The sequence below is a fragment of the Bos indicus x Bos taurus genome, chromosome 1 (genome assembly GCF_003369695.1).
Source record: "Bos indicus x Bos taurus breed Angus x Brahman F1 hybrid chromosome 1, Bos_hybrid_MaternalHap_v2.0, whole genome shotgun sequence".
Lineage (NCBI taxonomy): Eukaryota > Metazoa > Chordata > Mammalia > Artiodactyla > Bovidae > Bos > Bos indicus x Bos taurus.
In genome coordinates, this window is record NC_040076.1 from 66,420,697 (window position 1) to 66,446,782 (window position 26,086).

Genomic DNA, 26,086 nt, shown 5'->3' on the forward strand with positions numbered 1-26,086 from the left:
AGGGAGCAAGACCCCACATGCCTCAAGGTCAAAGAACCAAAACAGAAAATAGAAGCAATATTGTAACAAATTCAATAAAGACTTTTTAAAAAATACTTGAAAAAAATCACCTGTCTAAACTACTGAAATCATTTATTCTCTATCTGCCATTTTGACGACCTCAGCAAGAAAAGGTCAAGGATACTCTAGGATGACTTGCTCAGGGTGGCACCTGACTATTTCACTATGGTTTCTAAGAGGCACAAGCCTCCACTTGAAGATGCCTTTCTCATTTCTCACATGTGGTTGCTGCTCTCAACCAGATTCTGCCTGTTGTCCCGGACCTGTATCAGGGCATTGTCTGCTCACATTTAGCTCAACACTTGATCCTGTGTCATCCCCTTTTCTGAAAAACTCCAAGGTGACTTTTAGAAGGGCCTGCATTTTTGCATTTTTGTTGTTTTATTCACTGTTTCCTTATCTCTTTGTCCCTCTGATTGCTGCGCCAGAGTCTGTCATTTTTTCTTTTAGGTTTGTTGAGTCTACTCTACTCTACTATGACTATGTTCTTTTTTTCTACCTACAGTATCCATTTGAAGATTCTTTAATGGAGAGTATATATTTTACCCATTAAAATCTTTATTTTGTGCTGTCTTCTAAAAGAGGGGGAAAAAAGCTTTCTTCACATCCTCTCTAAAATATGCCGTAATAGTTTTATGGCATCTTAAATGGGAGAGGAAGTGGTGGACAAGCAGTTTCAGAGTTAGAAGAGAACCCAGTTCTCCTGTTTCTCATTTGTGTGTCACGGACAAGAGGATAGAGACACAACCTTATTGTTTCCTCTTCGTTAAGAATGTTTATAAACCTCTGGGAGATAGTGGGCTGGGTGGGAGGTGGGAATGCTGGGCTGGAAACATCAGGATCATCTAATGCCACATCTGAGTCCCAACTCTAGACCAGCAGGGAACAGTGACCAACTATTCAAGTAAGTTCAGTTGTCATTCACTTTGAACTTGGACTATATAGAAACACTTTACAGGTTAGACTCTAACGGCTAAAATTTAGCCAAATAAAATCTCTCTTGGCTGCTAAGGAGTCCTTGGAATGAAAATGACCAAAAAAGAACGTGTCCCCTAACTGGACACGTGGCATTGGGTCAGTGAGGCCAAAGCCTTGTTCAAAAGCGCCCATAGCACAGTATTTTTTCATGGACTGGACTGAGGGTCACACAAAAGCCCATGATAAATGACTTGCTTTTCTTCAGAGTCATTTATTAACCTCAGGAGTGTGGAATGCATCACCAAGAGACTAATCTGTATCACTGAAAGGACATGAACCAGAGTTTTCTGGACCTGTAAGGGGGAGGGTAGAAGAAAGGAGGAAGTAGTTTTAGCCTTGCCTTTGCTACTTTCTCAAACATGGAAGCTGCACCATCTCACAAATGGAGAAAGATCCTTGCCTGCACATATGTGTGAGCTGGGCCTTGTTATGATTATAGCCCTCTGCCTCCTGGTGGGACCCAAGGGTGCAGCTGGACAGTTGGACTACGAATGAAGTATAAAATAACTTACTGATTTTCTACCAACATGCTGTTGGGTACACAGCCATATGAGTGTGGTCTCCTTTTAAGAAAAGGCTTTTGAAAGGCTTTCCACTTATTCCATGATGCTTCTGTTGCTCAAAAGATTGTTGAGGAATTGGGTTAAGGAAAACATACACAAATGACAACCAACTATATCTACAACTCAGAATTAGCTGCTGTTATTATTTTGGCATATTTGCTTCTGTCATTTTTTTCTTCATTTAAGAAATTCCTTTCTATTTTTCTCATTAAAATGAAACATGGTTTATTACAGCGATTTCAAGTAATATAGAAAAAGAAACAAAAATTAAAAGATTGCTTATAAATACCTAAAAGTTTATCACTAATTATTTGGTAAACATGATCCCAGGCATTTATCTGTATTTGCCATTCGTTGAATATGAGTTTTGGCAAAATTTCCATCTTTGAAAGAGGATTTTATTTTCAGAAATAGGTCCAAGTTGCTAAGAACCAGCTAAGTCTGGTGAAGGTAATGATTAAGCTAAGTAACAAGATTTTATTGCCAAGTCGGGTGTAATTGGTTTTCTTGGACAGCTCAGAAATTGGCTCCAAGAGGGGCACCCATATCAGAATTGTTCTGAGCATCACCAAGAGCTGCCCTCTGAGAGCTGTCTCTGAAGGCTGTGTGCACAGAGTGGCAGAAGCCTAGGGGACCATAAACTCTGGAACTGAGCCAGGCTTGTGCCCTGACTTGAGGGTGTGACCTCAATCAGGGACCTTACCATTATGGAGCCTCTGTTTGCTCATCTTTAATGAGATGTTCATAATGTCCACTTTTCATGAGCTGTTATGAGAATCAAATTAAGTCATGGATGTGACAGCTATTTTACAAACTGGCAAGCCCTGTACAAATATAAGGCACTATTACTTAAGTATGTTTGTCAAATTAATCTTGTTTTTTGATAGGCGCACTTCCTACAAACACTGTCACTCCATGATCACATCATCAAAGCATAAGTGGGTAGGTCCATTCTCTTCCCTTCTGCTCTCCTCAGGTTGCAGGTTTATTATCCCTTCAAGGCTGCTTTGCCCTTGGCCTTATGCTCATTTTACTTGACTTTCCAATACCCGAACATGGACAAGGAGAATCAGAGAAGGCCAGTGGGGACACTGTTTGACTCATTACCCCTGGCATTTCTAGCTTTTAGCAGCCAGTGAGGGTAGGCGGTGCAGGTAAAGGTGTGAGTGATCTCAGTCTGGAGTATCTATCTCAGAATTTTAAAAGGATCTGGCCAATTTACTATTTACCTGAAAGTTCTTTTGACATTTGAAACTCATCAAATCACCTTTCTCAGAACAAGGGAATCTGAATTCCCATGATGCATTTAAAAAGGGAAGACTTAAAACTACCAGTTATCTCATCTATAAAAATGGGAGTAATAAATGTACCATCCTAATAGGTGGTTGAGTTGGGCTAAATTTTAGGTATTGGTACAGTCTGGCACATCAGAAGTGCTCAGTAAATGCTAGCTATTACTTTTGGTATTATTATTAAGAAACAATTGGACTCTATTGACTCTCTAAGAAAGGTGTCGATGTATATGTCATCAGTGACTTTGATACATGAAAGAGTACCTCAGCAGTAATGATCCACAGTTACTCAAACGTAATTTATAGATATAATTTCACCATTTGGAATGTCTGCTTTTTTATTTGTATTCTACTTTTAATTCTTTTTTATTTTATTTATGTATTTATTTTTGGCTGTGCTGGGTCTTCACTGCTGCTCACAGGCTTCCTCTAGTTGTGGAGATCAGGGGCTACTCTCTAGTTGCGGTGTGCGGGCTTCTCATTGCAGCGACTTCTCTTGTTGCAGAGCACAGGCCCTAGAGTGCCTGAGCTTCAGCAGTTTCAGCATGTGGACTCAGTAACTTCAGCTTCCTGGTCCTAGAGCACAGATTCAGTAGCTTTGGTGCACAGGCTTAGGGGCGGCCCTGTGGCATGTGGAATCTTCTCAGACCACGTATAGAGCTCATGTCCCCTGCATTGGCTGGCAGATTCCTAACCATTTCATCACCAGGGAAGTCCTTGTTGGTGTTCATTCGTCATATATTTATTGAGTGTTTACTATATGTAAGGCATTGTGTGTCCACTGGAGATACAACAGAGAACCAAACAGCCCTCATCCCCATGGAGCCTACTGTCTAGCGAAGGAGACAAGCAGTAAACAATTACAGAAATGAATATTCTGTTAGAACTTAAATGTAATGATGGGAAAATATAATTCTATGAGATCAGCTTAGGGGACCTAATCAGGTGTGGGTGGATGGGGAGCAGGTAGGGAGGATTCAGGGGAATTTTCCTTAAGTAAATGATAGATGTGCTGAGATCCAAATAACGAGCAAGACAAACATACCAGAGGATAAAGAGAAGCAGATTCCCAGGGGAAGGAATGACAGAAGCAAAGGCCCAGAGGCTGGAAGAACAGGACATAGTCATGGCTGGAGGAATGAGAGTGATGGGCTGTGGAGCAGAAAATGAGGTTGGGAGCTGGCAGGGACTGAAACAGGCAGGGCCTTGTAGACCATGACAACAACTGTGGTCTTGACCTTCACAGCAAAGGAAGCCATTGAAGTAACTTAAACAAGAACATGAAATGACCAAATTCCTGTATTCCAAGATCACTCCCACTGCACAGAGTAGCATGGATTGGAGGAAGCTTAGAGTTATTAATCTTTCATTTGACAAAAATGAAGAATGAATCCAATTGGTATGGCAGAGACACTAATTCTGCAGTTTTTATTAAGCCACCCAAAGTCAAGTCTTTTGTTAAAGATACAGAATCTTTACTGATCTATTATAGCTAGAAAGATGTAACAATTGTTTTTGTTGTTCAGTGACTAAGTCATGTCCCACTGTTTGTAGCCCCATGGACTGCAGCATGCCAGCTCCCCATCCTTCACTGTCTCCTGGATTTTGCTCAAATTTGTGTCCATTGAGTCAGTGATGCTATCCAATCATCCCATCCTCTGTATCCCTCTTCTCCTCCTGCCCTCAATCTTTCCCAGCATCAGGGTCTTTTCCAATGAGTTGGCTCTTTGCATCAGATGGCCAGAGCAACAATAAAAACAGCAAAAATCTCCAGTATACCGGTGAAGTCTTCTGGGAACAATTCACTCTAGGTTTAAATTCTTTCTCTATCATTTGTTACAATGTGACTTGGCCAAGTTGCTTCCCCTTTCTAAGTCTCACAAAATTTGTCCTATGAGTGAGAAAAACATTTGTGGAAATTGTTAAGAGGATTTAATGAACAGCTTTGGCAAATACCTTTTATTCACCTCTCTCTTGTTTGTCTATTTAGCTCCCAAATATTTTGAGATCCAGTAAGCTAGCACATTCTCCACTCAAAACATCTGCATCCACATCTATTAAACCCCTTCTTTCTGACCCAAGGGGCTTCCTGGGTTGCTCAAGTGGTAAAGAATCTGCCTGCCAATGCAGGTTCAACTAGAGTTCAGTCTCTGGGTCAGGAAGATGCCCTGGAGGAGAAAATGGCAGCCCACTCCAGTATTCTTGCCAGGATAATCCCATAGACAGAGGAGCCTAGTGGGCTACAAGTACGTGAGGTCCTAACCCAGGCACATCAACTGAGAATTCTATCAGAAAAGGAGAATTGCCTGGCCTCTTTCTTCCAAGTTTAAGGTGGGGTTGTTGTTCTGGGATGGCCTCAAAAGACAACAGCATTATTTCAGAGTAGATTCTACAAAGTGAGGTAATGGGGACTCGAAGAGGCCCTTGGGAGTGTCCATTCCCAGCCAGGGGTAAACACTATTCACTTTATTTTGACCTTTGGTTTTCTCATTTGCTAAGTAGTTTTCAAGGTCCCCACCAGCTCTGAGAGGTGAGGTGCAAAGAGTGTGTGCATAAAGTGCCTGGCAGCTTGCCAACACCACTTGCCCATGAGAGATTCAGGAAGCCAGGAGGATGGCACCCAAATGACCCCGTGGCCATGTCAGTATGGCTACGTGAAAGGAACATACCCTTCCTGAAATATATATACATAAGAGGGACAACAACGATCTGAGAAGGAGTGGATTAGAATGGTGCAGTGGAAGAATATTGAATCAAGAATGTGAAATCCGGTTCCAGCTAAGGCTTTGTCGATTGCCAGTTATATAATATTGGGCAAGTAAATTGCTTAATCCCCATGAATCTCAGGTAATTTTGTTTTTCCTGTTGTTTGTTTTCAGCATTGTGGAACTGTCACTAATAATCTCTTCCCTAATTTAGCTCACAAGGATGTTATTAAGTCTCCATATTTCCTTCCTTTGTCTCTTCATATTTTCAGAACAAATTAATTTCACTGTATATACTGTTCTGTAAATTTGCTTTTTAAATTTATTTAACAACATATCATGAGTGTTGTTCCACGTCTCTAGGTAGTTTTCTTGTGTGTTTTTAGGACTGCATAGTCTTCTGTTGTGATACTGTCTTTGCATGCCAGTCCTCACTTGTTGGTCATGGAGTTCCATTATTTAGAAATAGTGTTGTCAGATGCAAAGAAAAGGAAGGAATCTGAGCTCCTCAAATTGAGATCACACCTCTCACTCTCTCCATAAATAGATCCATCTTTGTATCTGTCTCTTGCTGGAATCAAGACCCTGAAAACCCAAGGGACTGAAGGATTGGTGACTTAGGAGGAAGGGGCTGATTAGAACAGAGCCAGAGCTGCATCTATTTATTGAGGTCTGACACTTCTTACATGTGCTAGAGAAACAATTCTGCAATGTAAAGTTTGTCCCCTAAGAACAGAATCACACTGTGCCACCCCTGCTGTGCCCCTGTCCACACCTTCCACCCCCTAACACACCACTCCTTTCAAATACATCCCTCGGATACCATCTAATTTATCCTCTCTGCAATTCTCAGTCACATATTAGCATTTTGGTATGAATGACCTAATCCTCAGATTCTTAGGGTGACCACAGTTTATTCACACAGCCTTGCCTGTGTGCAGTCAGGTCCTTACAAGATAGACAAACACTTGGAGGTTAAAATTTAATGATCCCACAACACTATAAAGATACTCTATACTAAATGCATATTTTATTGTAAACAGTCTTAAATTTGAAATACATTTTAAGTCTGCTAAACACTTTTTGCAAGCCTCTGTACTTTTCCCTGGGACTTCCCTGGTGGCTCAGATGATAAAGAAACTGCCTGCAATGCAGGAAACCCAGGTTCAGTCCCTGGGTAGGGAAGATCCCTTGGAGAAGAAAATAGCAACCCACTCCAGTATTCTTGCCTGGAGAATCCCATGGACAGAGGAGACTGGTAGGCTATAGTCCATAGGGTTGCAAAGAGTTGGACATGACTGAGTGCCTAACACACACACACATACACACTTTTCCCTCAAAATCAGGACATACACTAGAAGAAAAAATTTTTTACTTTCTTCTGGAGTGTGTGGGTTTATTTGCATTTCTATTAAGATGATGCTCTTCTCTGCCACTAAGTCACAATAACTGAAATGAGGGAGTGAGCTGGAAGACCTCTAATATCCTTTCTAAATGTAAAATTTTGTATCATTTGGACATAATATGTAAATGTTCCAGTGGGATGCATCTTTCTGTCAACAAAAATAAATTAACCAATAGTCAATCTAAGAAAGAAATAGAACATTTTATTCAAGCCAAACTGAGGATTATAACCCGGAAGACAGTCTCTCAGAGAGCTCAGAGAACTGTTCTGAAGAAGTAAGGGGGTATTTTGTGATTTGAAGTATGTGATTTTGGTGAAAGAGGTACAAGCAATCAAGCACACATCTCGGTCGAAGGTTGCTGCATGAGGAACAGATATCTTAGTTAACTATATTAGTGCTTTCCTAAGCATGAGAAGATGCCAGAATCCAGGTTCATAAAAAATTTCTCCTGAAAATTTGTATCTGAGGGCCAGTTCTGTCAGTTTTCCCAGAGCACAGAGTGCTTCATCCTGAACTTCACCCTGAATTCCTTTCAGGGTGTGTTTAGGTCAGCAGCCCCGCATAGGCCAATGACTGGATTCATGTAGCACTAGGTTGTGGGCAACATTCTTTATGTTGCCATCCCTTCCCCTTCATGGGCTTCCCTGGTGGCTCAGATGATAAAGAATCTGCCTGCAATGCAGGAGATGTGGGTTGGAGATGTGGGTTTGATCCCTGGGTTCGGAAGATTCCCTGGAGAAGGGAATGGCTACTCACTCCAGTATCTTTGCCTGGAGAATTCCATGGACAGAGGAACCTGGTGGGCTACAGTCCATGGCATTGCAAACAGTCAGACACAACTGAAGCGACCAGCACTTGCACTTCCTTTCTTTCCCTTCAGTCTTAATTTCGACCAAGGTTTGGGTGGCATTTTGTGACCAGTTCGTCCCATGGTGTTAGGAATGTTCATTCCCAGGTCAGGTGAGGACATTATTGATAGGCCACTCCATGTGCTGTTACTGGACTTGGCTACTTTTTAACAGTAGTCAAAAGCCTCTGAATCACCAGTTTACTGGTCTTTTATGATCCAAGAAAAATGGTTCTCTCTTATTGCTTCTTTCTGTATCTAGAGCTACACTATTACAATCATTGATCTTATAGGACTATGCTGCTGCTGCTGCTAAGTCTCTTCAGTCGTGTCCGACTCTGTACGACCCCATAGACAGCAGCCCACCAGGCTCCCCCGTCCCTGGGATTCTCCAGGCAAGAACACTGGAGTGGGTTGCCATTTCCTTCTCCAATGCGTGAAAATGAAAAGTGAAAGTGAAGTCGCTCAGTCGTGTCGGACTCTTAGCGACCCCGTGGACTGCAGCCTACCAGGCTCCTCTGCCCAGGGGATTTTCCAGGCAAGAGGACTGGAGTGGGGTGCCATTGCCTTCTCCAATTTGGTCAATTGTTTCAAGTCACCTAATCGTTGTTAATGTTACTGGAGGCTCAGTCACACATTTGGTAATGCAAGAAATAATAACCGTATAAAATTGGCAAAATAAAAGTAATATAGCAAGTAACATCAATAGGATCATAAGTAAGTATTTAAGCTAAGAACTTCCATTATGTGGTGCCCAGTATCTTTCCAGATCATCTGACCAGTCTCCACTAGTTGATATCTTTAAGGGAGATAATATATTGGCATTTGTACATAAAGTTCATGAAGATGTCTGCACATGCAGGGCAAGTGGTAGAACATTGTGACCTGTAAGGTCGTCCTTACAGAATTGAGAAAAAAATGTTACTGTCTGGGGAGCTATAGGGCTGATACCAGAAGAAAACTTAATTTTTATTGCTAAGAGGGTATTTCTGCCATTGGGGAGGTCTGATTAAGGCATAATGCACAACAGAGAGCAGAGAGGAGGCAAAAACGGGCAGAGAAAATTTTTTTGTTTAAATTTTTCTTGTCTTGACTTAAAATATGAATTATTTCATTTCTGTTGTTATACTTTCTCTTGTAAAAAGTCACACTAAAAAAGTTTTGTACTTACTTACAAATGAGAGATTTAAGCCAAACGTATTCTAAGATGCCTTCTGGCCCAGGTATGACTGGGTTCTAATTACATATTCGTTCTGCTTATAGTATGTCACTGGTCTTACGATATCAATAACCCCTGGAGGAGCTAGGACCCTTGGCCGGGATCCTCCAAGCCCAGCAGAGGCGCGTAGGGCCGGCCCTTTGGGGGAGTGGCCAGCCTGGACCAGGAGGCTCAAAGACAGCGTCCCCTCTCCGCGGGGCCAGGCCGGAGCGCCTCTCCTCCAGCCCCACCGCATCACAAGTCAAAACAGCCTCTCTTCCCTGCTGACGCCACGGCCGGGATGGGGCTGAAAATCGATCCTCAATCTTTCTGCTCCAGCACAGCCGGCCCCGCCGCGGATGCGGGCGCCGACGCGCAGGCTGAAAGGCCGAGGGCGGCGCTCGGGCGGCGGGCTGGCTGCTGACGGCGGAGAAACGAGCAAGCCCGCGTCTGGTGGGGCGTTCTCTCACCGCCTGGCGTTGGCCACAGGACGGTGGCTGAGTCCCCAGGTGGTGGGCGGTGGTGGGAAGGAGAAGAGGGACCCTGTCACAAACGAGGGGAGGGGACAGCAAGAGTGGCCATTCTAAATCCAGCCTCTACTGAGGCTCCGCCTGTATAGACGGATCCTCAGTACCCACGGCTCAACTCAGCCAGCATACAGATGAGCAGACCAACGCCCAAGGTGCGGGCAGCAGCTGGTTTCCGGGAGCAGGGGCGAAACCGAGACTAGGACCAGGGTCTCCAGACCCCTTATAGACCACTGTGTCCTCCACCAGATTCCTTTAGCCTAAGGGCTTTCTCTGGGTTTCTTCTCTAGCAGCCTTCCGAGTTGTTGCATTCACCTGTCAAATTGATGGCTTTGCGCGTTTGGAACCTCCCTATGGAATCAATAGCAGACTTTGCTTGTTTGTTCTGCTTGCCGTCAGTTCAGATTTTCTGCAGCTTCCAGAGTGTCACCATCTGCCCTGTGTCACCTTAGAGATGTCAGCAAATGTTTTGACCATGGTCTCATGTTAAGAGTGTGTCACACAGCTAATCTCATCCACCCTGTGGACAAGATGCTAACTGCATCTGGGACAGTTCCATTTCTCTAATCAAATTATTGGGTGGCTTGCCTGGCTTCCTGAAGCAGTCCTGTCTCATCATCATACACTTGCTGTTTGAAGGAACCATGCTGCAAGTGAACTAAGCCAGGTGACTTCTAGGACCAGAGGGAAATGACAAACTGGTGTGCACGCGGGCTAAGTCGCTTCAGTCGTTTCCTTTGCGATCCCATGGACTGCAGCCCGCCAGGCTGCTCTATCCATGGGGAGTCTCCAGGCAAGAATACTGGAGTGGGTTGCCATGCCCTCCTCCAGGGCATCTTCCCTACCCAGGGATTGAACCCAGGTCTCCTGAAGTTCCTGAATTGCAGGTGGATTCTTTACCACTGAGCCACCAGGGAAGCCCTGACAAACTGACAGTTCTGCTCAATTCAAGTGGGGAGTCACCATCTTCATCATATAAGAACCAAGGTTTCTTGAGCATTTACTATGTGATAGGTTCTCTGCCAGATTCTCACGTGTTATTTTAAGATTACCATTACAGCAACCCTGCTATTGTTATTCCAGTATTGTTATACAGATGAGTAAAAAGAGTCACGGAAATTAAACAATTTGCCCCCAAGTCACCAACAGTAGTTGCTGAAGCAGAGATTTGAATCCCAGGTTCGTCCTGAACCTGTGCCTTCAAAGGTTACGCCCTGTTGCTGCTCATAATAGAATAAATGTTTTGGGGTAAGGGAAAGGATGCTCCATGAGGAATGAGGAAGCAAGCCTTCCATTTGGGCTCTACCTCTGTGGGCAAGTCACCTCGCCTTGTTTTTCAGGTACATGAAACCCCTGAGACATATAGAATTATGTGCATGTTTCTGGGATGAGGAGCCATAGTTTTCATCAGCTGAATCTCAGTTAGATTCATATACCCTCTCTCCCCTGCAAAAAATAATATGTATGTGTCAGAGCTCTCTGAACTATCTTAAGTTTCTACGCTTTTCCATGCCAGTCTACTCTATATTCTCTTCTGACATTTTAGACAATGATGCAGTTACAGCTGCAGACTCCAGGACCTTTCTCTGGTTCAGGGGTGTGAAGGGCTCCTGGCTGCACAAGGAGGCCTTTCAAGAACACCCGCATGTCCAGATAGCAATCGCAGGAAAGACGACATTGGAATAAGATCATCAAATTCACCCTCTACCTCCTTGCAACACCTCAGCATTTTTACTTTAGCCTGTTGTATTCTTTACTTGCAATAAGACTGTACTGTTTATATAGAAGCCCCAGGAAAATGTTTCAGAATCCTTTTTTTTAACTCTACTACAAAAAGAATTCTAGTAGCAGAGCCTCCAGCAGGCCTGGGGTAAAGTGTCCATTCATCAGTGAGCATCTTCTATGTCCTGAGCAGGGAACCTGATAGGCCAGACCCCTGATTGCTTGGAGACTCAGAAGGACTCTGGCAGGGAAGTGTTAGAATGATGCATGGAGCACAAGAGAGCGAGGCCTGGGGAATCAGGAGGGGCCTTCTTGAGAAGTGGTGTTTGAACCAATCCCTAAGGACAAGAAGGAATGGATTAAGCAAGAGGTACAAATCAGAGGGGAGGAAGAGCATCCCAAGCAGAGGAAATAGCTAGTGAGTACGGCCTAAGACGATAAAGAACCTGTTGGAGGAACTTAAGGGCTGGGCAGGCTGGAGCACAGAAAGAGGGAAAGCAGGGTAGGCTCTCCCTTCACCTACGGATGAGGCTGCTAAGGAGGTAGGGCCTGTGTATTCAGTGCTTCCAGAGTCAAGAAACATGGATCCCAGTGCCAACTGTGACACTAATTGGCTGTGTGACATTAGTAAGGCAGGTAACATCTCTGAGCTTTCATTTCCTGAGCTTAAACATGAGAACTTTGAACCAGTTGGTTTCTAAAGTTCTCTCTGTTTCCACTCTCCAGTGACTTTGTGACATTGAAAAAAAGTGAAGTGATCTGTAAAAGAGAGAAAAACAGCTGCTGCTAGCCAGGAGCAGGGTAGCACTATCAATGAGGCCCTGGTGTTCTCCTGTTACACATAAACCACTTCATAGAATAATACCGTCCAACATGGCCATTCTGTGACTGTGATGGATAAGGACAAAAATAAGGCCACTCTGTGATCACATCTGAACACGGAAAAAAAAAAAAAAAAAACATTAACATTGTTTCCACTCCACAGTCACATTTGGACATGAAAAAAAAAAAAAAAAAAGAACACTGTCCAAACCTCAGAAATGACCAAACATCTCCCTATCCTGGCTCAGATGACTGCTGCCTCTTTAGAGTGAGCTTCAGCTTCACTCTAGTCTTTCCTCCTTCTAGACAAAATTTACTAAGATACACAATCATAGAAGGACCCCTGCTTCCTGACAGCAAGCAAGCTCTGCTTCCTTAAACCCTTTCCCAAATCACCACACACAAGCCCTAACCCTGTTAAGTCCTTGCTAACAGTCTACATCTCTGCAGTGAGTGATGAACCCCCTTGTCCAATTGCAGGGGTGTTCCTCGAGCAGGGTGGGCCACCATAGCAAGCAGCGCCTTTTACATTTTGGACCCTCGCTGCCTCTCCTTCCTCATCCTAGTTCCAGCCCCATCCTGGTGTTCCTTGGCCAAAGGGTGTTACATCAGCCTTTTCTAATTCTGATGTTCTCTAATCTCAGCCCAGGCACCCAGCTCTGGGCCTCAGGATATTAAGAAGTGGGGCCTTGAAGTAGGGGAGGAGAAGAGAGTGAGGAAGGAAAATTCAAGAGAACAACATCACCAGGGAATTTGCTCCCATCCAACAATGAGGGAGGGTCTTCCCTGGTGGTTCAGTGATAAAGAATCCACCTACCAGTGCAGGAGACCTGTGTTCAGGAAGGGAAGCGAAAGGGAAAGGAAGATCCCCTAGGGAAGGAGAAGGCAGCCCACTCTGGTATTCTTGCCTGGAGAATTCCACGGACAGAGGAGCCTGCTAAGCTACAATCCATGGGGTCACAAAAGAGTTGGACACGACTTAGCAACTAAACAGCAACAACAAGGATGAAGGAGCAGAATTAAGGCTGCCTCCAGAGTGGACGTTTCTTCCCTCTCTGGAAGCCCTGGGCTTTCTCTTTCAGGCCTGCAGCACCCCCACCCCTCCCCCACCAGATCGAGCTTGGGCTACACAGGAGGTAGTGGTACTTCTGTTTCCCAACCAAACCCACAGCAGTCATACCCTCCCTCAGAGTCATCTTCACAGGAAGATAGCTGGCTCCCAGAGAACTGACTCATCTGGCAGTGTTGATGGGGGCAGAAATTGCTGCTGGTGGTGATTCAGCTTCTCAGCTTGGACTTCCCATCCTTCGCTAAAGTGTTTTCACTGTGGGGAGAGTCCCACTGGACAACCCACTCTACTCTGTTCATACAAACAGATGGTAAACAAATACCACCCCTGACGCCTCCTGAGTCAGATGGCAACCAGGGGGAAGAAGTGACCTGTTTCTCTGGCCACAGGACCGACTGTTGGACTCATTTCTCTGAGAAGGCTAGTGGAGTCAGCTCCTTTTAACCTGCAGAAATCATTGCTCACACCAGGCACATAACTATTTCCAAAACTGTCAGCATACTGTCATGGCAAAAGTAGAGTTTTCTCCATGTTCCATGTAATCCAGGGGTCAACAGACTTTCTCTGTAAAGAACCAAACAGTTAACATTTCAGGCTTTGTGGACCAAATAGTCTCTGGATGGACCAAACCATCACTACTCAGATCTGCCCTTTTAGCCCCAAAGCAACCACAGATAATATGCAAGTGTATATGCATGCCTGTATTTCAAGAAAACTATCTGTAAAAACACTGGCTTGGTGTGCTGACCCTTGGTCTACTGTAATCGACACATGAGCACTGTTGAATAAGAGCAGGAATAATAACCTTACCTGTAACTTGTAAAAGAGCTTTATTTTTCATCAGAAAGATTTTTTAAAAAGTTAAAAACTTCCAAAAGACAAAGGAAAGAAAAAGAGAGAGAGAAGAGAACAAAAATAAGAGAATAGAATTTTATTTCAAAAAAGGAATGAGGACCTTTTTTGAGATGGGGAGCTCTTTGTAAAGCCTCTGGTGGCTGCCTCTTACCCTGACCAGCTCTTCAGGAGCCCCTCACTGGCTCAGGGGCCAGCAGAGAGCACTAGAGGATACTGGATGGCCAGGGATTCGGAGTGTTCAGGACTGTTACAGTTCCTGGGGAAGAGAGGCCTTTCTGAGCCCCTGGAAGGACTCTGAGAGAGAGCAGAAGAGACCAATGATGCTAAACAGGGACTGTTTGTGAAGGTGACTTCTAATGGCCCAGTGTGAACAGGGTCCTCCGCCTTCCTGGGCTTCTGGGGTTAATGTACTGGCTGTGAGGAGTATGTACCTCAAATTTTGCAAATCTTAAAATGGTTAATAATGAAAGATTTAGGTTTAAAAATAGAGCTCCCAAGATTCTGCAGGGAAAGGTAGAGGGGAATGGAAACCAGATAGAATGGAAACCCCTCCATTTCTTGGGAGAAAGGGCAAGAAGTGGCCATTCTGTGGTAAATGGCCATTTTCTCTAGTTCACAGAACATGTGTACTGCTTATGGATGCATTTCAGAAAGTTACCCTAGCAAGAGAGCAATGATTTCTGAATTATGTTTCCTGGAATACTAGTGTCTTAAAATGTTAGCAATTATTGCATGAGAAAAATTTCAAGAAAACTGAAGAATGAATTAACAGGAAACTGTTGTTGTTCCTGTGCATTTTGGTTTTCCTAGGTTATGCTGGTGGGGATGGACAGGAGTTGGGGGAAGTGATTATAGTATTGTGGGGGGAAAGTTTCATTCTGAAAATCATATTTTAGGAAACAGATTTTTCAGGGCAAAGAATAGACTATTCACTTGAGCTTATGCAGTGTTTCTCAAATTTAAGTGTACAATAGATTCACCAAGAGGGCCTGTTAAAACACAGGTTGCTGGGTCCCACCCACAGAATTTCTAATTCAGTAGATTGGGGTGGGACCAGGAACTTGCATTTCTAACAAGTTCCCAGGTGATGCTGCTGCTGCTGCTGATCCAAGGACCTCACATTGCCCTGCACCCAGCCTGATAGATATGAAGCTCTTTATACAGTCACAGTTCTGCCTAAGGGGTACCACATTACAGAGAATCAACTGAATGGGTTTCCACCATGTGGGAGGATGTGTCGCATATTCCAGCTTCAAAGTCAGGCTTATAGGAACATAGATGTGATTTATTTGGGGAAAGTATATCACTTTGAGACAGGCTTTCTCCAGAAGAGCAGCAGGTGTCATTAACAGTGGAGCATCTTCTCACAGGGGCAATGGAAAGTGGCATGTTGTAGGATTTGTTTTTTTTAATAATGGCTCATGAGTCTTCTGTACAGAGTTAGAGAGGCCAGTTATTCAGTCCTTAAAATTTTCCTGGCATTTCCTGACAGGGAGACATGGTCCTTAAAAAATAGGAACAAAATCCAAAATGAACTTAACAGGATGCAATAGTTCTTCAATAATAACATAATATTCAGTTTTAATGGTTGCACTGTGATATATTTGGGAATTTAAAACATACAAATGTAAGTTTGGATAGGACTGTTCAATCAAATGTGTATTAGAAAAATGAGGAGGACCTAAATGACAGAATGTGGATGTGAGTCAGCTAGAGTGTGGAGTTATGGGCAAAAGGCAGCAAACGCATCCTGAGATCTGTCATGGGAGGACTGGGATGTGGTACACCCCAACCTGAGGTCAGTCTCAACCATGGTACCAAGTTTTGTTAGCATACTCTAAAAAATGACATAAAAGAGTTAGAGAAAGTCCATGGGATATGAGTGTACTATCTCTTTAGAAAATATTTGAGATAACCCTTAGCAGAAACATTTGAAAGAAATTTGGGTTGCTAAGCCTGGAAAAAAATGAAGCCACTCTATTCTACCTTTAAATGATTGAGTTTTCTACCTCTGGTCTTTCATTGCAGTGGTAAAATAAGCAAGAGGAAACAGCCCTAATTTTTTAAATGTATGTAACTTTCATTAACTTTGAGGAGAACATCTTCTTGAAAGCAGGATGATAGAATACTGAGGGTATGTCATTTTTGGCCTTGCAAATAAATGTGCAAGAAGCTAAAAGCAGTTATCCATTTCAAATTTCTTTAGAATTTCTTAAGCTCTTGCATGAGTCCTGCACAGTCCTAGAGCAAACTTGAAGGAAAGGATTGCCATTTACTGCAACAGTCCAAATGCCCATCAGTGGGAAAGTGCATAAGTGTGATATATTCACACAGTGGACTATTATACGGCAGTCAAATGATGAACCGTAGTAAAACATAGTCATATAGGCAAATCTTATTGATATAATATTAAGCCAAAAAAGTAAGTCTCAGAAGATTACAGCATGATACACTTGTATAAAATTCAAAACTAAAAACAATTTTAATACTTTTTAGGAATACAGATGGACACAATATCACTATATAAAAGGAAAGCAAGAAATGACCACAATATAAAAGACTGGCAATACCAAGGGTGGGCAAGGGTATGGATCAGTGGAAATTTTCATATGCTGCTGATGGGAAGATAAGCTGGTTACAACCATTTTAAAAACTTTTTGCATTACCTACTGGAGCTAAACATACACAAACTCTATGACCCCACATTTGTACTTCTAGGTATATACTCAACATATTTCACCAAAAGGCATATTCAATAATATTCACAGCAGCACTATTCATTAAAACTCCAAACAGTTCATCAACAGGTGGATAATGTATTATATAATCATATAAAATTCTATATAACAGTGAGAAAAACAAACTGTGGTTACATATAACAATGCAGATGAATCTTGCAAAAACAATGTTGGACAAAAGGCAGACACAAAAAAGTATATATTGTATAATTCCATTTATACAGAGTTCAAAAATATGGAACCCTGGTTTGTAATCTTAAGAGGTCAGGCTGTTGGTTGTGAAGTGTGCAAGTGTTAGACACTCAGTTGTGTCCAATCCTTTGTAACCCCATGAACTTGTAGCCCACCAGGCTCCTTTGTCCATGGAATTCTCCAGGCAAGAATACCAGAGTGGGTAGCTATGCCCTTCTCTGGGGTCAGGTTGCTGATTACCTTGGGTGAAGGGTAATGACTGGGAGGAATCATGAGTGAGACTTCAGGGATTCTGGTTCTTTTCTGGATCTGAATGCTGCCTACATGGATATGTTTACATTGTGCCAGTTTTCTTATGATTTGTACATATCTAATGTCTTAGATATAAATTAAAAGTTTATTTTGAGAGAGATAGAGATAGAAGTGAGATGAAGTAAAAATGAGAGTTAAAAATAAGAAAAAAAAATATGGAGGATATGAAGAAGTAAAAGTATCCATAGGCATATTTTCAAAATGTATTTCAGAGTATATATACTGAGTGTGTGCGTGCTTAGTCACTCCATCATGTCTGACTCTGCGTGACCCTATGGACTGTAGTGCACCAGGCTCCTCTGTCCGTGGGAATTCTCCAGGCAAGAATACTTGAGTGGATTGCCATGCCCTCCTCCAGGGGATCTTCCCAACCCAGGAGTTGAAACAGGTCTCCTGAACTGCAGGCGGATTCTTTACCAGCTGAGCTACCCAGGAAGCCCATATATACTAAAACTAGATGGTAAAATCTCAGTAAAATCTCTTTTTTGCAATATTTTTCATTCCTGGTAAATGTTTTTGTTTTGTATTGCCATCCTTTTAAGTAAAAATTTACAATACTGCCTTCCTTTGATTTAAAAGTAATACTTTTTTTTTTTTCAAAAACAAAAACAACCAAGGAAAAATACAAATCTCATCACTGAGATCTAATCACTCACCATTTTGATGTGCATCTTCCCAGGCTTTATTATGATTTTAAAAGTCTTTAGGCAGGTGTTCTGGGGGGTAAGGGTGGGGAGGAAAGCAAAGAAATGATGAATGCATGGTTTAGGGTGATGGTTTCTTTGGTGGGAGGGAGGCAGAACAGTATACAAGAGGGGAACATAGGTTTCTACTGATGTTCTTTGTTTTGGATGATAGATTTTATTCATTATTAAAAGTAACTCAGAAGTAAAGAAATAAAAGTGGGTCAATAAAGAAATAAAAGTGGGTCAATAAAGAAATAAAAGAAATTGGTCAAAAGGTACAATCTTCCAGTTATAAATAAGTCATGGGAATGTAATGTACAACATGGGGACAATAGTTAATTATACTGTATTGTATATTTGAAAGTTGCTAATGAAGTAGATCTTAACAGTTTCATTACAAGGGAAAAAAAGCTTGTGACTATGAATGGTGATGATGTTAATGAAACTTATTGTGTGATCATTCCACAATATATACAAATGCCAAATGAATCATTATGTTACACATCTGGAACTAATATAATGTTATGTGTTAATTATGTCTCAATAAAAAAAAGAAATAATAGGATCTTCCCTGGTAGTCCAGTGGTTAAGACACTGTGCTTCCACTGCAGAGGGTGCAGGTTCAATCCCTGCTACAAGAATTAAGATTCCACATGCGTGGCCAAAAAAAAAAAAATTGGTTGGAAGAAAGAAAGAAAAAAGAATATCTGTAGAAGATACTACAGAATCAGTGAACAGTAAAGCAAATTTAAATGGTAAAAGAACTCAGCAAGGTATCTGATATATAATTGATATATGAAACACAATAGCTTTCACAGACACAAACAATGATCAGCTTAAGGACATAATTGTAAAGGAAGATCCTTTATAATAACAAAGGGGATTAAATACTTAGGAATAAACTTGACAAAAATGTGCAAAACCTAAACGATGAAACACTCGAAAATTAGACCTAAACAAAAGGTAAGGCATTTCTGTTCTTAGATAGGACAATTCATCATCATAAAGGTGAAACACAATCCCAGTAAAAATAGTTACAAGCTATTTGTGGAACTGACAAGTTGATGCTAAAGTTCTTAAGGAAAAACTTGCAGTAATAGCTGGAACACACTAAGAAATACAAGCCACAAAGGTGGACCAGTCTACCAGGTATCAAACTGTACTAGGTGAAACTATACTATACGTTCCCATAATGAAAATAATGTACTATTCCTTGGAAGGAAAGTAATGACCAACCTAGATAGCATATTCAAAAGCAGAGACATTACTTTGCCAACAAAGGTCCATCTAGTCAAGGCTATAGTTTTTCCTGTGGTCATGTATGGATGTGAGAGTTGGACTGTGAAGAAAGCTGAATGCCGAAGACTTGATGCTTTTGAACTGTGGTGTTGGAGAAGACTCTTGAGAGTCCCTTGGACTGCAAGGAGATCCAACCAGTCCATTCTAAAGGAGATCAGCTCTGGGATTTCTTTGGAAGGAATGATGCTAAAGCTGAAACTCCAGTACTTTGGCCACCTCATGCGAAGAGTTGACTCATGGGAAAAGACTCTGATGCTGGGAGGGATTGGGGGCAGGAGGAGAAGGGGACAACAGAGCATGAGATGGCTGGATGGCATCACCGACTCAATGGACATGAGTCTGAGTGAACTCCAGGAGTTGGTGATGGGCAGGGAGGCCTGGCGTGCTGCAATTCATGGGGTCGCAAAGAGTCGGACACGACTGAGCAACTGAACTGAACTGAACCTAACTGCCAAAATAGACCTATAGACCAGTAGAATAGAATAGAAAGACCTGAAGTATATCTGAATAAATATGGAGATAATAAATGTGGTATTTTAAATCATGGAAGTGAAGATGGGCTTTCTAATAACTATTGCTGGCACAAGGAGGCAGCCACTTGGAAAAGAGATAAAATTCAAACTTTAGGGCTTCCCTGATGGCTCAGAGGTTAAGAACCTGCCTGCCGGTGCAGGAGGCACTGGTTCAATCCCTGGTCCAGGAAGATCCTACAGGCCACAGAGCAACTAATCCCATGCACCACAATTATAGAGCCTGTGCTCTAGAGCCCTGGAGCCACAACTACCGAGCCCGTGCACGCTACAGCCAGTGCTCCACAACAGGAGAGGCCGCTGCAATGAGAAGCCCCCGCATTGCAGCTGGAGAGTGGCCCCAGTTTAACACAACTAGAGGAAAGCCTGTGCAGCAATGACAACACAGTGCAGCCAAAAATAAACAAATAAATAAAAGATGGACAGGGATACAGCAGGGGAAAAAAAAAGATCCATACCTTACACCGTATACTAAAATAAACTCCACACTCTTTAGGAAACTAAATGTAAAAAAGAAATTGATTGAAAATAATTTAATAAACTAGAAAAAATATGGTGAATTTCTCTATAAACTCAATGTAAGGAAAAGCTTTCTAACATTGACTCAAAATCCAATGGCAGTAAAAGATATAATTCATAAATTTGGCTACATGAAAGTGTTTTTTTAAATTGCATGGTAGGGTAAAATCAAAAAAGAGCTGCCAAATTAGAAAACATTTGCAACATATATCACAGATACAGGGCTAATCTGTAATATATAAAGAACTCTTAAAATTTGAGAAGAAAAGACCAAAACTCTGATGAAAAAATGGGAAAGATATAAGAACAGAAAAAAAAAATCAAAATAATAAAGAAATAAAAAAGGACCAAGGGCCAATGATGAGGCTGTGTCACCAACCATGGATAATCCAATTTTGTGCACCTGAGGTCCAATTAAAACTATGAGAATTCCCACAATAGATTTCAGACTGTAACTGAAAGTAAGTTTAATCTTTCAAAGACCTAAAATAATACTAAGACATATTAGGGTACACTGACAAATCAGAAAAAAGAAAGAAAGAAAGAAAATTACTTCCTTTTCATTACTAAACCTTACAATGAGTTTTTTCAGTGAGTTCTGAGTTCAAGTTCCTATGCGTGATAAAACTGGCCACCACAATCCAAACATCAGTGAGTCAGAAGGCTTCAGTATAAACTAGATAAACTTCCCAGGTCCCGTCTACCTCTAAAATTCTGTAGTTTATTTTAAACTAATGTCCTGGTGTCCCAGTCTGTTTAAATCTACTCACTCAGTGAGGAAATAATGACTTTCCCAGGCCCCTTCTTCCTACTTACACAGGGAGTTTCACCTGGGGACACTTATTGCCTGCAGCAAAACACCAGATTCATGCATTTGTTTGTGTGTTTATATTCCCATCACCGTTTATAAAAATGAAAGATTTAACATGGTGAGGAAATTGGAGTGAAACAAGAGCAGTAAGAAATAAGAAAAAGCAATACCACAAATAATATTAGAACACAAAAATGCACGCTTCTAGTTTCTATCTGAAGTAAGAAAAAATGTAAACCTTTCTTCAAATGTGGCAAAAAAAAAATTAAGAGAAAAAATGAAAATAGAAGATAAATACCATCAATATTCCCAAGCAGATTTTAGACACTGACAGGAAAATGGAATTCTCAGAAGCAGGATACTTTTTTAAGTATCTAACATGTGTTTCGTTTCCTTTTTTCTGTAACATTATTCCACTCCTTCAAAGTCTTCAGTATCTCAGATGTGGTAGGTCGTTTCTTGGGGTCCACTGAGAGTAATTTCTCCAAGATCTTTTTCTTGGTCATCAGATACGTCTAAGTTGCCACTCCTTAGATCGTCAAATAACTTCGCTGTTTCTAAATAAGTGGGACATATATGAAGAAGTTCTGTAAGAATCAGCCCCAAAGCATAGATGTCCACTTCATTTCCATAGTCTTTCACGGAAGAAAGCTGTTCTGGGCTCATGTATCTTAAAGTTTCCTTTTTACTTGTCCACATTTCATCATTTTTCAGGTATGTAACAAGTCCAAAGTCTCCAATCTTGATTTGGTTCATAGCTACTAAAAATATGTTACTTGGCTTAAGGTCTCTATGAATTAACTGTTCTGAATGTATATAATGTACTCCTGTTGTTATTTGTTGAAAGAACTCCAAAGCCAAATGTTTGTCTGGTTCCTTGCCTCTTCTCTTGTCAATCCATTGCTCCAACGTACCTTTATCACAATATTCCATTTGGATGAAAAGGCACCTAGTCTTTGATCTTGAAGAATTTAAGCTTTCCTCAGGATCATAATCAAGCCCATCCCAACAACTGTGGTAGTGAACGAAACATTCTTACATTTGATTTTCCCATGGATCATCTTCTTATTGTGAAAATACCAAAAGAATCCCTCAAATTTTCTTTTTAATACCAATCAGTGAGTCAATTAATTAATGAATATTTATTAAATGCCTAATGTTTCTAGGCAAAAATAGTATCAGATCTATCTCTGTCTTAAATAGCTAACAATCTAGTTGGATAATATGGTGACCATGAAAAGATAAGTAAAAAAGATAAGTATAATCACTTCTGAAAGCAATTTGGTATCATCTAGCAAACTTATGGCAACCCCACTCCAGTACCCTTGCCTGGAAAATCCCATGGACTGAGGAGCCTGGTAGGCTGCAGTCCATGGGGTCACTAGGAGTCAGACATGACTGAGTGACTTCACTTTCACTTTTCACTTTCATGGCAACCCACTCCAGTGTTCTTGCCTGGAGAATCCCAGGGATGGGGGAGCCTGGTGGGCTGCCGTCTCTGGGGTCGCACAGAGTCGGACACAACTAAAGTGACTTAACAGCTTAGCAGCAGCGTCTATCTTAGCTAGAATGAGGCCACAAATTTGGCTTGCAGCTTCCTTGCAGCTCGCAGTTGGAGCAGAGAGGGAAACAGCAGATAAAAGATTCATAATGTCTATAAAGTAATTTGGGCAGTTTTGCCAAAGACCAGGATTCCGTTTACTTAGAGATGTGTCCGAGTGGTATGCTTCAGTAGATTCTAGTGCTTCACAAGAGCCCGTGGTTAAATATCCAGGATTTATGCAAGTTGTTTGTTAAGCCATTGGTAGCTTGAATTCAGCCATGGTGGGAATGTTCAGTAAACACTACAAATCAGGGCATTTGGGGGTTTGTTTTTGTTTTTCACTTGGCCTTCAAAGAGCTGGTTTGCCAGCACACCAATGCATGTTCCCATGGTCTTGTAGGGGGACACAGTTTTGAGGCCAGAAGAGCTGCAAGTAGGAGAGAGAAGGGCTGGGTGTGCAAGTTTATTGAGTTCAGCAGAAATATTCCCTTAGGAGGAGAGAGAAGGCATATATGCTCAAAACCAGAAAATGACTCTAATATGTGTCAGTGCTCACCTCTCCACCTCAATCCTTCCTTTCCCCGGTATTATCTTTTGGAATTTCATAGCTGGGGTTACAAAAAATGCTAGGTCCAGGGAGAGGCAGACATACCTCCTCATTCAAAAATGCATCCAGAGAGAATGGGAAAGGCTCAGGTGAAGGGTTTTATGCTTTCACCTACATCAGCACTTCTCCAGCCTGTACTTCACAGCATTGTAACAAGTGTCCTGAAGGGAGAAAAGTGTCCCAGGCTGAAATAAATCTGGAAATGAGTGGGTTAAAGTGAAGCAGCTTTCTTTACTGCAAGACTTATCAGAGCTTTGGGGAGGTGAATGTGCCCTTGTGGCATAAAATACACAACCTTATTTTACCCGAAGAATACTTTGTGGTGGCAGATCATCTTGGGGAACAAAGCTGAAAAATGCCACCCTGGGTTGTCAGGGTTCCCTGAGATTTTGAAAGGCAATACTGAGACATTACTCAACAGAAATAGTTCTTTCACATAGGACTTGAGGCTCTGGCATTTTCTCTATAGAAACATGACTTGCATGTCTTTACTTTTCACCTGAAACATTTCACTAAGTCTGAGGGTGTCCACACATCTATCAGCAGAGCTTTCTTAAAGGAAACATTTCAGAACAAGGAATTTCGTAACTTGTGTCTCACACCCCCAGGAACTCATTCAGTTCTGCCATGGAACAGAACAGGCAAAATCAAAGCCCAAAGCCAGTGTCCACTTATTTTCAACTCACGAGATTCTCAACCAGAGAAATGAGCATTTCTTGTCATTTTTTAACTTGGAATTTTCACCCCCCTCAACTCTCATTCTATTTTTTCTTCTTCTGTCTCTTTTTGCAATAGTTTTGTAAACTTCTAAGACAGTGTATCATGCCCTGGGCCCTCCACACACATAGTCATTCAGTCATTCACGGAACCCCTCCAGGTCCCAGACCCTGCATCAAGGAGCTCATAGTACAACATTAATGAATGTCCATTTCCTCTCCTATTAATCTTCTTTATTTGCTTTGTCTGAGCTCTCTGCCCCACTTTGCTCGGCACCCCATGCTGCTCCTCCCCACTCCAGTCCATCCTTCCTTTCTTGTCCCTTCCCTGGTAGTTTTTTCCAATGACTAACAGGAACCCAACTCAGCTGGTTTTTTATCACGCTCCTGTCCTTGCATTTTCCGACTCAATTAAGCCATTACCAGAGCTAAATGAGGCATGGACTCTTCAAAAGTCACACCTGTCGTCAGGGAGATGGAGGGTAAGAACCTGTGCAGCTGGTGGGCAGTGGCGAGCAGGGCTGGAGAAAGGCAGCCGAGTGTGACCCAGCAGTCTGTGCTCCCGCGGTGCTGAAAGAGGGCCCTCATGGTAAAACAAGGTGTCCCCTGCTCTCATATAGAAAGAGTGAAGTCTGACACAGAACTGAGATCAGTCACATCGGTGATCACAGATAAGAGGTCTCTAATTCTTTGGCAAATGTGTATCAGGTGCTTATAATAACCCACATTGTGGATGTGTCCTCAGCAAGAGGTAAAAAGTCTGTAACCAGAACCAGCTCCATGGGGTTTTGTGATTATCAGTTGAACTTTCTCAGGTTTTTCCTTCCTGTTCACCCCCATTAAAACATACACGTTTCATCTTTCTGCAGTGGTGGCTTCACAGCTTACTGTTAGTATTCTTCAAAATCAGAATGACGAAAGAGGGCAAAGATTACAGTACAATAAACCAGAGACAAATCCGTGTACTTGCCCTAGGAAGAAAAATGATAAGTGATCTCTATTGGAAATCTATTTGGGTTCCATAATCACCTTTTTTCTAGGCAACCTAGAATTCTTATTTCTGCAGGCTGGGAGTTGAGAAATTGTAGTTTCTGAGCTTGTTGTGCTTCTCATTTACTAAGTGATTTTATGTTCAGAAGGTCTGTGCCTCTGTTTTCTCTCATTGAAATGTGGACAAAACCATTCTCCTCTAGAGTACAGAATTTCTCAAAATGTTAAAGCCATTTAAAAGAGCCAAGATTTCTTTTATGAAAATTGAAGTGTTTCTGGGTTGACCCCCTAACCTCGCCTCACTGTCCTGTGTTAATTTGTCCTTGACTCTGGAATTTGGATGAGCCATCCAACTTTTTGGACAAATGCCAAGTTCAACAGGTATTTTGGGGGCACCCATTCAGTACCAGGTTCCTGGTTCCATGCTGGGGATGCAACTGTGATCCTGAAGCCCCTTCCCTTGGGAACTTTCAGTCTTGTGGGTTAACCCCTTCCCTGTTCCATCCTAGAATTGCCCAACCAGTCCCTAGTTTTAACTGGTTATGCTTCATTTATTCATTCAGCAAATATCTGTGGAGCATCTACTAAGTTCTAGGCACTGTGCTTGGTGCCAGTTTACAATGGGGAAAAGAGACAGGCCCCACCCCCTTGAAGCTTCCAGCCCCCACTGTGAATTAATTTTGTCTCAAGGCAGTCACCAGAAAGAATGTCACGCCTCCCTGTGTACTTTCTCAATGCTTAATTCATTCTTCTTCTTAGCATTTGTATCACTGTAATTATAATACACCATCCTGTCTCCTTTTAAACCTTGAGCGCCTTGACGACAACAATCTCAACTTTCTTTCCTTAATACCTTGCACTCCCTCAGTTTAGTTCAGTCGCTCAGTCGTGTCCGACTCTTTGCGACCCCATGAATCACAGCACGCCAGGCCTCCCTGTCCATCACCAACTCCCAGAGTTCACTGAGACTCATGTCCATCGAGTCGGTGATGCCATCCAGCCATCTCATCCTCTGTCATCCCCTTCTCCTCCTGCCCCGAATCCCTCCCAGCATCAGGGTCCTTTCCATTGAGTCAACTCTTCCCATGAGGTGGCCAAA

At 42.2% G+C, this 26,086-nt stretch overlaps 1 protein-coding gene and 1 pseudogene across 3 annotated transcripts in view; one reads left to right on the forward strand and one right to left on the reverse strand.

The window, feature by feature from the left end:
• Nucleotides 1-26,086, forward strand: part of CASR (calcium sensing receptor) — an 89,359-nt gene that overhangs the window by 26,121 nt on the left and 37,152 nt on the right. The window lies entirely within an intron of this gene.
• On the reverse strand, nucleotides 20,278-24,585 carry LOC113897733 (annotated as a pseudogene).